This window comes from Egretta garzetta, unplaced genomic scaffold (genome assembly GCF_000687185.1).
Source record: "Egretta garzetta isolate BGI_Z169 unplaced genomic scaffold, ASM68718v1 scaffold150, whole genome shotgun sequence".
NCBI lineage: Eukaryota > Metazoa > Chordata > Aves > Pelecaniformes > Ardeidae > Egretta > Egretta garzetta.
The window spans coordinates 446728-457116 of NW_009258305.1; positions in this window are offsets into that span (position 1 = coordinate 446728).

Sequence of the window (10389 nt, forward strand, 5' to 3'; positions counted from 1 at the left end):
GCAAAGGGCTTTTCTAATCTTTTTCTCTTCCTACTCCCTCCCACCTCCCATCATTAAATATCTGGGACAAATAACAGAACAAGTAGCTTTCAAAAAGAGCCAATTCAAAAACTCAAAACCTGAATGTCCGTTGGTTCAACTAGACACAAAAGAGAGAAAAAGGTACATGATAGAAGTCAAATGATATCATCACCACTAGAAAGTCAAATCTGGTTACATTCTTATTACTATTACTATAAACATTAACGCTAACATTAACTTTAACATCATTAACATTAAATAGTTGCACAAAATGAACTTTAAGAATGCTGAAGCTTATTACTCTGAAATAATGAGAAAACTTAGATCAGCTTTTTTTAACATAAAGACTTTTTCACTTCTCTGTTTAGAACAAATCTTCAAAATATATTTAAAATGTGTTTACCATAGTATTACTTTCTAAACATACATAAATGAGAACTAGAGTAAGGTAATGAAACTGCCTTAGGTGGTTTATAAAAATAATTTCTGAAGAATAGTTATCAAGTCTTAATGATGTCATATGAAATTGATTAATCAAAAAAGGTGTTATTTCCCTTTTACATGTGGTTCTAAAATGTATTGATTGGACTATTAATTGGCCTTTCTTCAAATTATCTCAGAAGAAAAACTATGAAAATGAAAGAAGAAAAAAAAAGTCGTTTTATTGCCAATTTTGTGAAAAAGGAAGATATTAACTTTTATCTTTGAGATTTTCTGTGGAAAATATGTGGTACTCACTTGCTATAATAAATACTGTGTTAGAAGACAATATCGAGAATTTGCTCCTGTTTTTATGAAGTTCTTTTTTTTTCAAACTAATCTTGATAACAACAATCATTTTAAATGGATGTGTAGAACTCACTGATTGACATACATGAGTTATTTAAGGCTTGTTTATTTAAAATAAATCAGTACATAAACTCATGTGCATTTTTCCTCCAAATTAACTTTCAAGAAACTGTTGTCAAAACATTTCTATTAATGACATATGTTAGAGTAGTAGTTTAATAAAGGTAGTGTACCTTTTAAAATAAAAGAATAATATTATGCATAATAGCAGGACGCAGACTGGGAAAGCTCCATATTCATCTCATTTACAGATATGTTTGTTCATGTGTAATAATAGATTAAAATTTTTAACATACTTTATTTTACATGTGAATGTAGACCAAGGAGGCCAAAGTTTTGAGGTAGATCTGACTAAAGATTTTCTATTCAGTCTTGTTCCTAGAGAGATACACCAACCAGGAAAAGCACCTGCAAGACTGTTAAAATACCTGCGGACATTGCAAGTGACTCTAGACATCCAGTTGCCAGCAGCTGAATCAAGTCCCAGAAGTAGAGCAGAGGTCCAATAGTCCTCTCTTGTACCTGACAGCCTCCACTGGACTTTCAGACATCACAGAGCATCTCAAGTGGAACTAGAGATGGAAATGGAAATGCATAGTGGGCAATTGAATAAAGCTTCTGAAGTTACGTTTCTGAATCTTGAGTTGAATGTCACCATTAATGTCTGAACTCCTTCAAATAGCTTTCTTGCATCTACTACTAAATAGTAATCTAAAAAATAGTACTAATCTAAAAAGTTTATTTAGTTCAAATAAACAGTGAATGCCATCAGCAGAACCACACAAAAAGTGATGTGTAGGTAGAAGAATCTGAACTTACCAACATGAAAAGATTAGTTTCAGGGGGTGGAAAGCCAGCTTCCATCAAGTTGGTATATTTATAGAGCAATCATCTGACAAGATGTCAAAACATGAGAAGAATTCCTGGAAATTAACACAATTACAGTATAAAAGAAGTTTAAATGAACTTTCTAATTGTATAAACAGCAAACTTTAGGCTTTGCCTTTTTTACTGTAAATAAAAAATATTGAAAATAAATCTGTCCATACCAATCTTTGACATACTGTGTAACTGAATGTTGTACTTAAAATACATAAATATTGAAGTGGAAATGTCCAGTAAGTTTTCCAATTGAAACATAAGAAACAGCCTGTTAGTAATACATGTGCATAACATAAGAAATACATTTTCAGTTCAGTGTCCACCTGAATGAAATCAGAGAGATTCTTATATATGGTAGATGACCTAGGTATGCTGCAAGAAGCACAAATATACCTGACTTGTCACTGGTTTGATAAAAATTTGCTCCCATTAACAATTTTTTATTCCCCTGTTTCTGTATCACTTTTTAAACTCATTTTGAGCATTTTCATATTTTTCTTGAAGAATTTAAAATCTATAATATCTCTATGAGATACAAAGACAGTCTTTTTAACTTTCTATTGTAAATGTTGAACCAAAAAGATTTATTCTAAGGACTACTGTCCACCTTGTAAGCAGAATTAGTAAACTTACAAGCATTTTAAACACCATTAAACACGTTAAAGACACCAGGAAACAGTGTGTGGTGCTGCTTATAATGTCAATTTTTGTTATCTAAACTCTCAGCTAGTTTACAACATACTGATTTTAAGCTCTTTAATCTCGTTAGTGAGAATCTGTATTTTAAGACTTCTGGTCTGTATAGAGCATATAGGAAACATTATGTCTGCTTAATATATAATATATACTCAATAATATGTACTACCTCATGATCTTTACCTGATAGTCATGTTTCTAAGAAGAATTACATAGCATACTAAATAAGATTGGTAGTGTGTATAAAAAAAACCTAAATTATGTGCATAATAAAGCATGGACAATATAGAACTATTAAATTGATTAGACTTTTAGGTAATAATATAATGTTAAAAGAATCAGTAAGAGCTTCTACAAGCTAGTGAAGGACAGGAAACACTTTCCTGCAGCAAAAAGTAACTTTGAGGCTCCTGGAGTTCCTTTGTGCTAAATTCAAAGGTCTTTGGTTTGATTTCAAAACATCAAGACATAAAAATAAGCAATGAGTAGAGAATGAGTTTCCCTGGTCTTCTACATCATACATTTAAAATTCAGTTTACCACTTCCTTAGGTCTGACCAAGGGACTACTTGCCCCAATAGCTGGAACACCTCTCCTATAAGAAAAGGCTGAGAGAGTTGGGGTTGTTCAGCCCAGAGAAGAGAAGGCTCCAGGGGACACCTTCTTGCAGCCTTTCAATACTTAAAGGGCCTTATAAGAAAGAATTTTTGGTAGGGCCTGTAGTGATAGGACAAGGGATAATGTTTTTAAACTAAAAGAGGGTAGATTCAGACTAGATATAAGGAAGAAATTTTCTATTATGAGAGTGGTGAAACACTGGCACAGGTTGCCCAGAGAGGTGGTAGATGCCCCATCCGTGGAAACATTCAAGACCAGGTTGGATGGGGCACTGAGCAACCTGATCTAGTTGAAGATGTCCCTGCTGATTGCAGGCAGGCTGGACTAGATGATCTTAAAGGTCACACTATTCTATTATGCTATGCCACTTAAAGCTACATGTTCATGTCTTTGACCAAAGTCAGGAATTCTTACCTAGTCCTGAAGAGTCTCTCTAAAGAAAGTTAAGGCTTAGGCATCACTGTGAGAAGTTTCTATTCCTATTTAAAGATCTAAAATACTTTCTCAAAATTCCATATTCAAAATAGATCTTTTTACATGTAATCAGATTTTCCAGTTTGCAAAGCTTTATTGAAGATGCAGATTTCAGCCTTGGCAGCTAAGTTCAAATAAGAACAATGCAAGATAATGCATTCAAGAGAAACCAAAAATGGATCTTCTCTGTTCTTCAACAGTCTCAATTTTTTTTTAATATCATAATTTTTTTCTCCTTATATTCAGCATATTACTCTGTGATTATATCAATCTTTTTTTTATTTGAGAATGCTTAAGCTTGCTTATGATAATGTAAATTTCACAATTATCTATCTTAGAAAATGTAAATTAGTTCTACTTTAATACACAGTATAATTGGCAGATACCTCATTAAAATAATAATCTAAATATTAGGTTATAATTAACAAGAAGGTGTGGTGAACATTCCAACATTGAACTGAGGTCTGCACAAAAAGCAACACAATTATTTCATGCTTAGTATACATTGGTCACTGCTATAGCAGAAATATATGCCATCAGTCAGGGTTTAAACCAATTTCCTGTTTAAAGTATCTAAGAAATTACTATTTCAGTTTAAAAACCACGGTAATTTTGCTATGGAGAATATATATTAAACAACTTTTACATTATTATCACTTTAACTATGCTGTGAAACTGCAATGAGTCCTCTTGGTCATAGTGTCAGATGTTTCCATTTCAAATCCTTAAATCACATCCTCAACACCATCAAAAGATCTTTATCTTCTTCTAGTAATTGCAAAAAACCCACACCTTGTTCAGAGGGTAAAATACATGGAAAATAAAGTGTTTCATGATTTACTATCCTTGTAAAAAAATCTCTAAGAAAACTGTCATGAATTTTGTTGGTTTTGTTGTTGTTCTAAATCTCCACCACTCTAGAACGTGCATTATGTTTATCAGCCTGCTGATGCCTTCCCAAGTGCTCACTTCTGCACCTTGGTGACAGTAAACCTCTCTGACCATGTTTTCATAAATGTTTTTCCTTATAATATAGAGCTACATGATTAATTTTACTAGTACCCACTATGCAATTTTACTGAGATCCACTGCTTTTTATTGAAGTCTATTATATAATTTTATTAAGATAATTTCAAGAGAATCTAGTGCACTAGCTGTGCTGAGCTACTTGTCTGTGAAGCAGAGATCTGAAGATGCTAGAACTGAACCTGGGGTTTGATTACCTATAAGGACACTAAAAAACCAAAATCTAAACAGACATACAATATGGACACCTCTGGGACTCCAGGAAAAAAAGATAATTCTTGTGATCTGGATGAAGACCAGAAATCAAATTTTGTGTAGTTCCTCTCTATCTCTTCTAAATGTGAAGGTGGAAGATCATCTTCTTCAGTCTATGTAATACACTCTAAACCACCATCAAATCTAATGGCTTGTTTAATATATCTAATTTTGTATTCCACATATGCTGGAAGGGCTACTTTATGCCCATTTTTAGAAGAGATAAAAGGTGCATAGCTGAACTGCTGATCCTGGCTCCAAATAGGCAATACTTTCTCTTGTTTTACCTAAAAGACTCTTACATTCTTCCTGCCCTTTAAATCTCAGGCATTGTGACAACCAAAGAAGTGTAATAATACAAAGATTTTGGACCGGATATCTATCCAACTTTCTCTGGAATAACCTTTTAGGTTAATGATTGCTGACACTAGAATTGCTAAACCTATTACCAATCTAAGTCTAAGTACAAGGCATGTTGATGAATCAATCTCTTCTTGTGAGGTGTGCAGAAGGAAGATACTGTTCATCAAATAACCTTCAGACTTCTTTGATCAGAGTATTTTTGCTTAGATTTGACATGCAATGAATCAATCATGTCCAATACAGCTAGGTTTAGTGGGTTTTTTTTAAATGGATTTCCAAATTATTTTTATTTGATCAACTATTTAATGTTAGTTGTTTACAGCTAATCATTTGCATGGATTATCAATTAGGTTTTCATACCTGATAATATTCAGTTATTTAAGTCACTGATAAACTAATAGTTCAGCTTACTTGTTCTGGTACTTTATTTGAACATTTTGGTTTGTTCCGTCTGACTAAGTAATAGTCAGTTTCAATTCTGTTTTAGTTCACAGCACTGAAGTGTGGTCAAAACAAGCCTTTTTGCTTAACATAATTTTAAATACAACTAATAGACATGCAACTACGTGCCTAGAAACTGATCACAGCAAAAAGTGACACAGACAAAATGACCTGCGGGGTTGATTTTAAAAGTGTATTTCTACATATTCAGTTTTTCCCCTAGAATAAAAATGTTTTGTCTTGATTGATACAATTGCTACTTTTTTTTCACATTATCAAGTGTCTTTTTTTCAATAACTAACATTTTTAAACACTAATAATTATGCAGAGATTCACAGAATCTAGAGAAAAGGGTGAGGAACAGGATACTTAGCAACATTTCTAACAATGGATCTTACTTTTCAGATCTCATTAACAGTACTTTTGATTGTACTTATAATTGGTAGTCTGAAAACACTGCATATGCTATTTATATTATTTAAGATTTAAATATGTTCAATTAGACCTTAAACATTTTTTGCTTTCCTGGTAACAGTTCCTCTCCCTCAATATCTATGTCTTTTCTGTTTATTTAAAGTTAAAAGGGTTATCAAGGATTACTGAGAGTGACAATGTCATCTAAGAAGAAAGGAAGAGAAGAAATAGAAAGGTTCCATCAAAGTAGGTACATTGAGAAATACTTCTGGCAAGACCCAGACAGAAACTGACAGCAGCTGCATTATGCAATCAGTTTATGTAACTATGTAAAGATCTTTGAGTAGGTGAAGGTGTTTCGAATTTTTTGGATTCTATAACATCTGTAGATATGGTTTCACTGTTAGGGACAGAGAAAGCTTTTATGTTGCAATACATGAAACTGAAGATATGCCTGAAAAATACAAACCGTTTCTCAGGAAAATTAATTCGTTCTTTGCTACTCAGTATACATTAAAGAATAAGAGCAATCAGTGAGTATGCTGGCTGTTACTTTTCATGGATAACAGATCTGTGCTGCCTGGACCCTTCAGGTCAAAAATCAATGAGGGGAAAATGCTTTCTCTCCAGGTTTTCTTTTGCTATTGATATCCATCCAAAGTGACGATAGTAAACCCAGCAAACAGTGTCCTGGCAGCAGTCTGACATTTTAGAAAATCAAAAACTACCATGTTAGGTGTCTAGGGAGATCCCAGACAGCAATAATACCAAAAAAGAAAGTAATAAAGTAAGAAGCAAGCATATGGCATGCAGTTGCATTTCTTGCTATTGATTCTGAAACTGCTGAAGTGGAACTTCTTTATCAGCAGCTACATAATCAGCAAGTCAAAGCAATGCATCTCTGTCTGAAAATATGGTAAAACCACTGTGTCAATTTAATCAAAAGGTATCAGTTAGAGAAACCTGGAGAATTACATGACATTACATACTGATGGGTGTAAGATTGTCAAGTCTGATAACTGGCATGCTGGTAAACTGCAAGCTGCCAAGAAATGCCTTGAAACACACTGATCTTGAATTATTAGACCAACAGACTTACACCAACAGTCATACGTGGAAGTAGAGATCTGACTTACTGGAAATGAGGACAAAGCCAGATACTAGTAAATATCTGGTCAATATGTGGTAAATATATGGTCAAAGTAGAAAATAAGTAATCAGTAATTAAGTGATCATAACAGTAATTGAGGCCTCATCCTGTAGAATATGAAATGTTCTTAATGTTCACTAATCTTGTATTTTCAGCACTATGGCATACAGTAATAGGATGTTAGACCCTATTAAAAAAACCCCAAAAACCAAAAAAAAAACCAGATTAAAAATATATTAGAGATTCTGGGCTCCTGGACAAAACTAGCATAAGCACTTGATCTGTGATTGATCTATGTATACATGCAACCAATATCAGAGGAAAGGTGTTAGATATCTTCTTCTGTATGTTGTTTCACTGATGAGAACCTTACGCTGAAGGATTTCTGCAAGTATCCAGTTGTTAATACATTATACTTGGAGTCATCTGTGGTCCTGACAGACAAAAGCCATAGGAGTGTTTGGCTTTAACTTTCATTTCTGTCCTGGTTTTGGCTGGGATACAGTTAATTTTCTTCCTAGTAGCTGACATAGTCCTGCATTTTGGATTTAGTATGAGAAGAATGTTGATAACACACTGATGCTTTAGTTGTTGTTAAGCAGTGCTGACACTAGTCAAGGACTTTTTCAGCTTCCCCTGCTCTGCCAGGTGCACAAGAAGCTGGGAGGGGGCACAGCCAGGACAGCTGACCCCAACTGGTCAAAGGGCTATTCCAGACCATAAGACATCATGCTTGGGAGGAGTTAGCTGGGGGGAGAGCAATCATTGCTTGAGATGGACTGGGCATCAGTCAGCGGGTGGTGAGCAATTGCATTGTGCATCACTTGTTTTGTATATTCTGTATATTCTCTTAGCATTATTATTATTATTGTTATTATTTTCCTCTGCTGTTTTATTAAACTGTTTTTATCTCAACCACAGGTTTTACTTTTTTCCGATTCTCTCCCCCATCCCTCTGAGGGAGGGGGGGAGCAAGTGAGCGGCTGCGTGATGTTCAGCTGCCTGATGGGTTAAACCACGGCAATTTCCAAATCTGTCAACATGTCAGGATATCAAAGATCAGCTGTACTGTGCTAACAGCTCATCAGTGTGTCTAAATCCCTGGAAATTACATTTAGAAAGACTTTTTTGGAACCATGTGAATGTGTTGGGAAAAAGTGTCATCTGTTGGAGCTTCCTAACATGTAGAGGAAACACTTCTATTGCTTTACTCTTTAAAAAAGAATGATTTGTACACTTTCTCAGAAATGAGCCAGTTCTACCAACTGTACTCCAGCTGGTGTTGCTATGTCTTTGTCTCCTATTTCTTGCTTTTGGAGTCATCAAATCATTCTTGCTTTGTATCATCATAATCAACGGCACTTCAGTATATTCACAGAAAAGAAATTGAGACAATTTTTAAATCTATAACACCTTTCTATTACATATCTTGCTTTCTCATAAATTGTACACAAGACCAGATTCAATTTGAGTTGTTCTCTTTAATTCTCTGAGATCCAAGGTGGCTTGGCTTCCAAAACAAAGAAATGTCTTAAGACTTTATAAGAAGAAAATTAGTCCAAACCACAAGTAAGATTGGAGGGAGGAGGAGGGGGGTGTGAAATTATTTAACAGTATGTTTAAATATGTCAGTATACCCCATTACTCAGTGCCCATAACAACTCAAAATGTAATCCATCAGCATTTCACTTGAAAAGGTAGCTCTCTGACAAAGAATTGTAGAGGAGGAAGACTGATGTCCTCCTACATAGGAAATAATGCTCACATGGCTGTTCTCTGCAGCATGCGGCCATACATGTATGTATCTAGTATACAGATGAGGTCCTAAGGCAGAAAAGTCACCTGCACTTCATTGCCTTTCCATATAGAATCATGGAGAGAAGACTAACACATCCATACAACAAGAGGAAATGGCCTCAAGTTGCAGCAGGGGAGGTTTAGATTAGATTATCAGGAAAAATTTCTTCACTGAAAGAGTTATCAGGCACTGGCATGGTCGAGTCCCCATCCCTTGAGTTATTTAAAAGACAGGTGGACGAGGTTCTTCGGGACATGGTTTAGTAGTGGACAGGTACAGTTAGACTCGGAGATCTTAAAGGTCTTTTCCAAACAAATGATTCTATGATTCTTATGATTCTATAATACCATAATTAATGATGTTTTTAAAAAGATGCATTAGTTCAGTCCTTAAAAAACATTTCAGTGTGAGAGATGCCTTGACTTTGCATTATTAGTGTTCAGGTCAAAAATGCTTTCATTTACTCCTTTTTTAAACAAATTCATTATAGAAGGTTTTTTAATCCACTTGTGCTGTTCACTTTTCCTTTTGGTCTACCCCTTCAGCAGGAGCAGGACTGTTTTAAATGACAGTAATTTCTTAGACGTATCAAGTGTAAAACCGTATTTGAAAAAAGATTTTTGTGATTTATAGTACTAATTAGAATTCAGATATGAAAGACCAAATTTGCAGAAACAAAAGAGAAAAAATCTTTTATTTATCCTCATAAAAAGTCCAGTTTAATCTGTTAGACAAACAACACAGCTCTCAAAGCTGCTTTATTGGAAGGATCTGAGGAAACTGACTGCTGCATCTGCTGCATAAAAAAATCATACAGAGGACCAGATCATTACTTGGTGTTAGGCATTATGGAACTTTACAGACTGCAATATATTACTTCATTTTGTTTTATGACTGTAAAATCCATTTGTATATATAACACCTAGACTGACCTTCCATAAAACTTACTGGAACTTTATAGAGGAACATGTCTTTATAGGCTACACTTTCAGTAGGAGGTAAAGAAGATTGGTAGAAGCAGATAGAGTGAAATATTTTGTCCTGAGAAGTCTACACTAGATACCTTTCATATTTTATTTTTCATATTTTATTTATGTATGTATGTATTTAATTTTTTTTGTATCAGAGGTAACTTTGGATTATTCCACAGACTCAATGCTCATTTGTGACTATTTATGCTCCTGGATATCTTCCAGTTTAATTACCTCTAGAAGAAATCTAGCTCATGAGCACAGTGTTCATTCCATGATGATGCAAACCAAGCACAGTAAGCAGTATAATAAAGAAATTTGCTTCAAAACCACACTCCTGATCCTTACCAAAATGCTGTTTTAACAGTTGTAGCTGCTCATCGATATTATCTTCAATGCAGCTCCAACATGATGTGAAGTTTGCCATTAGAG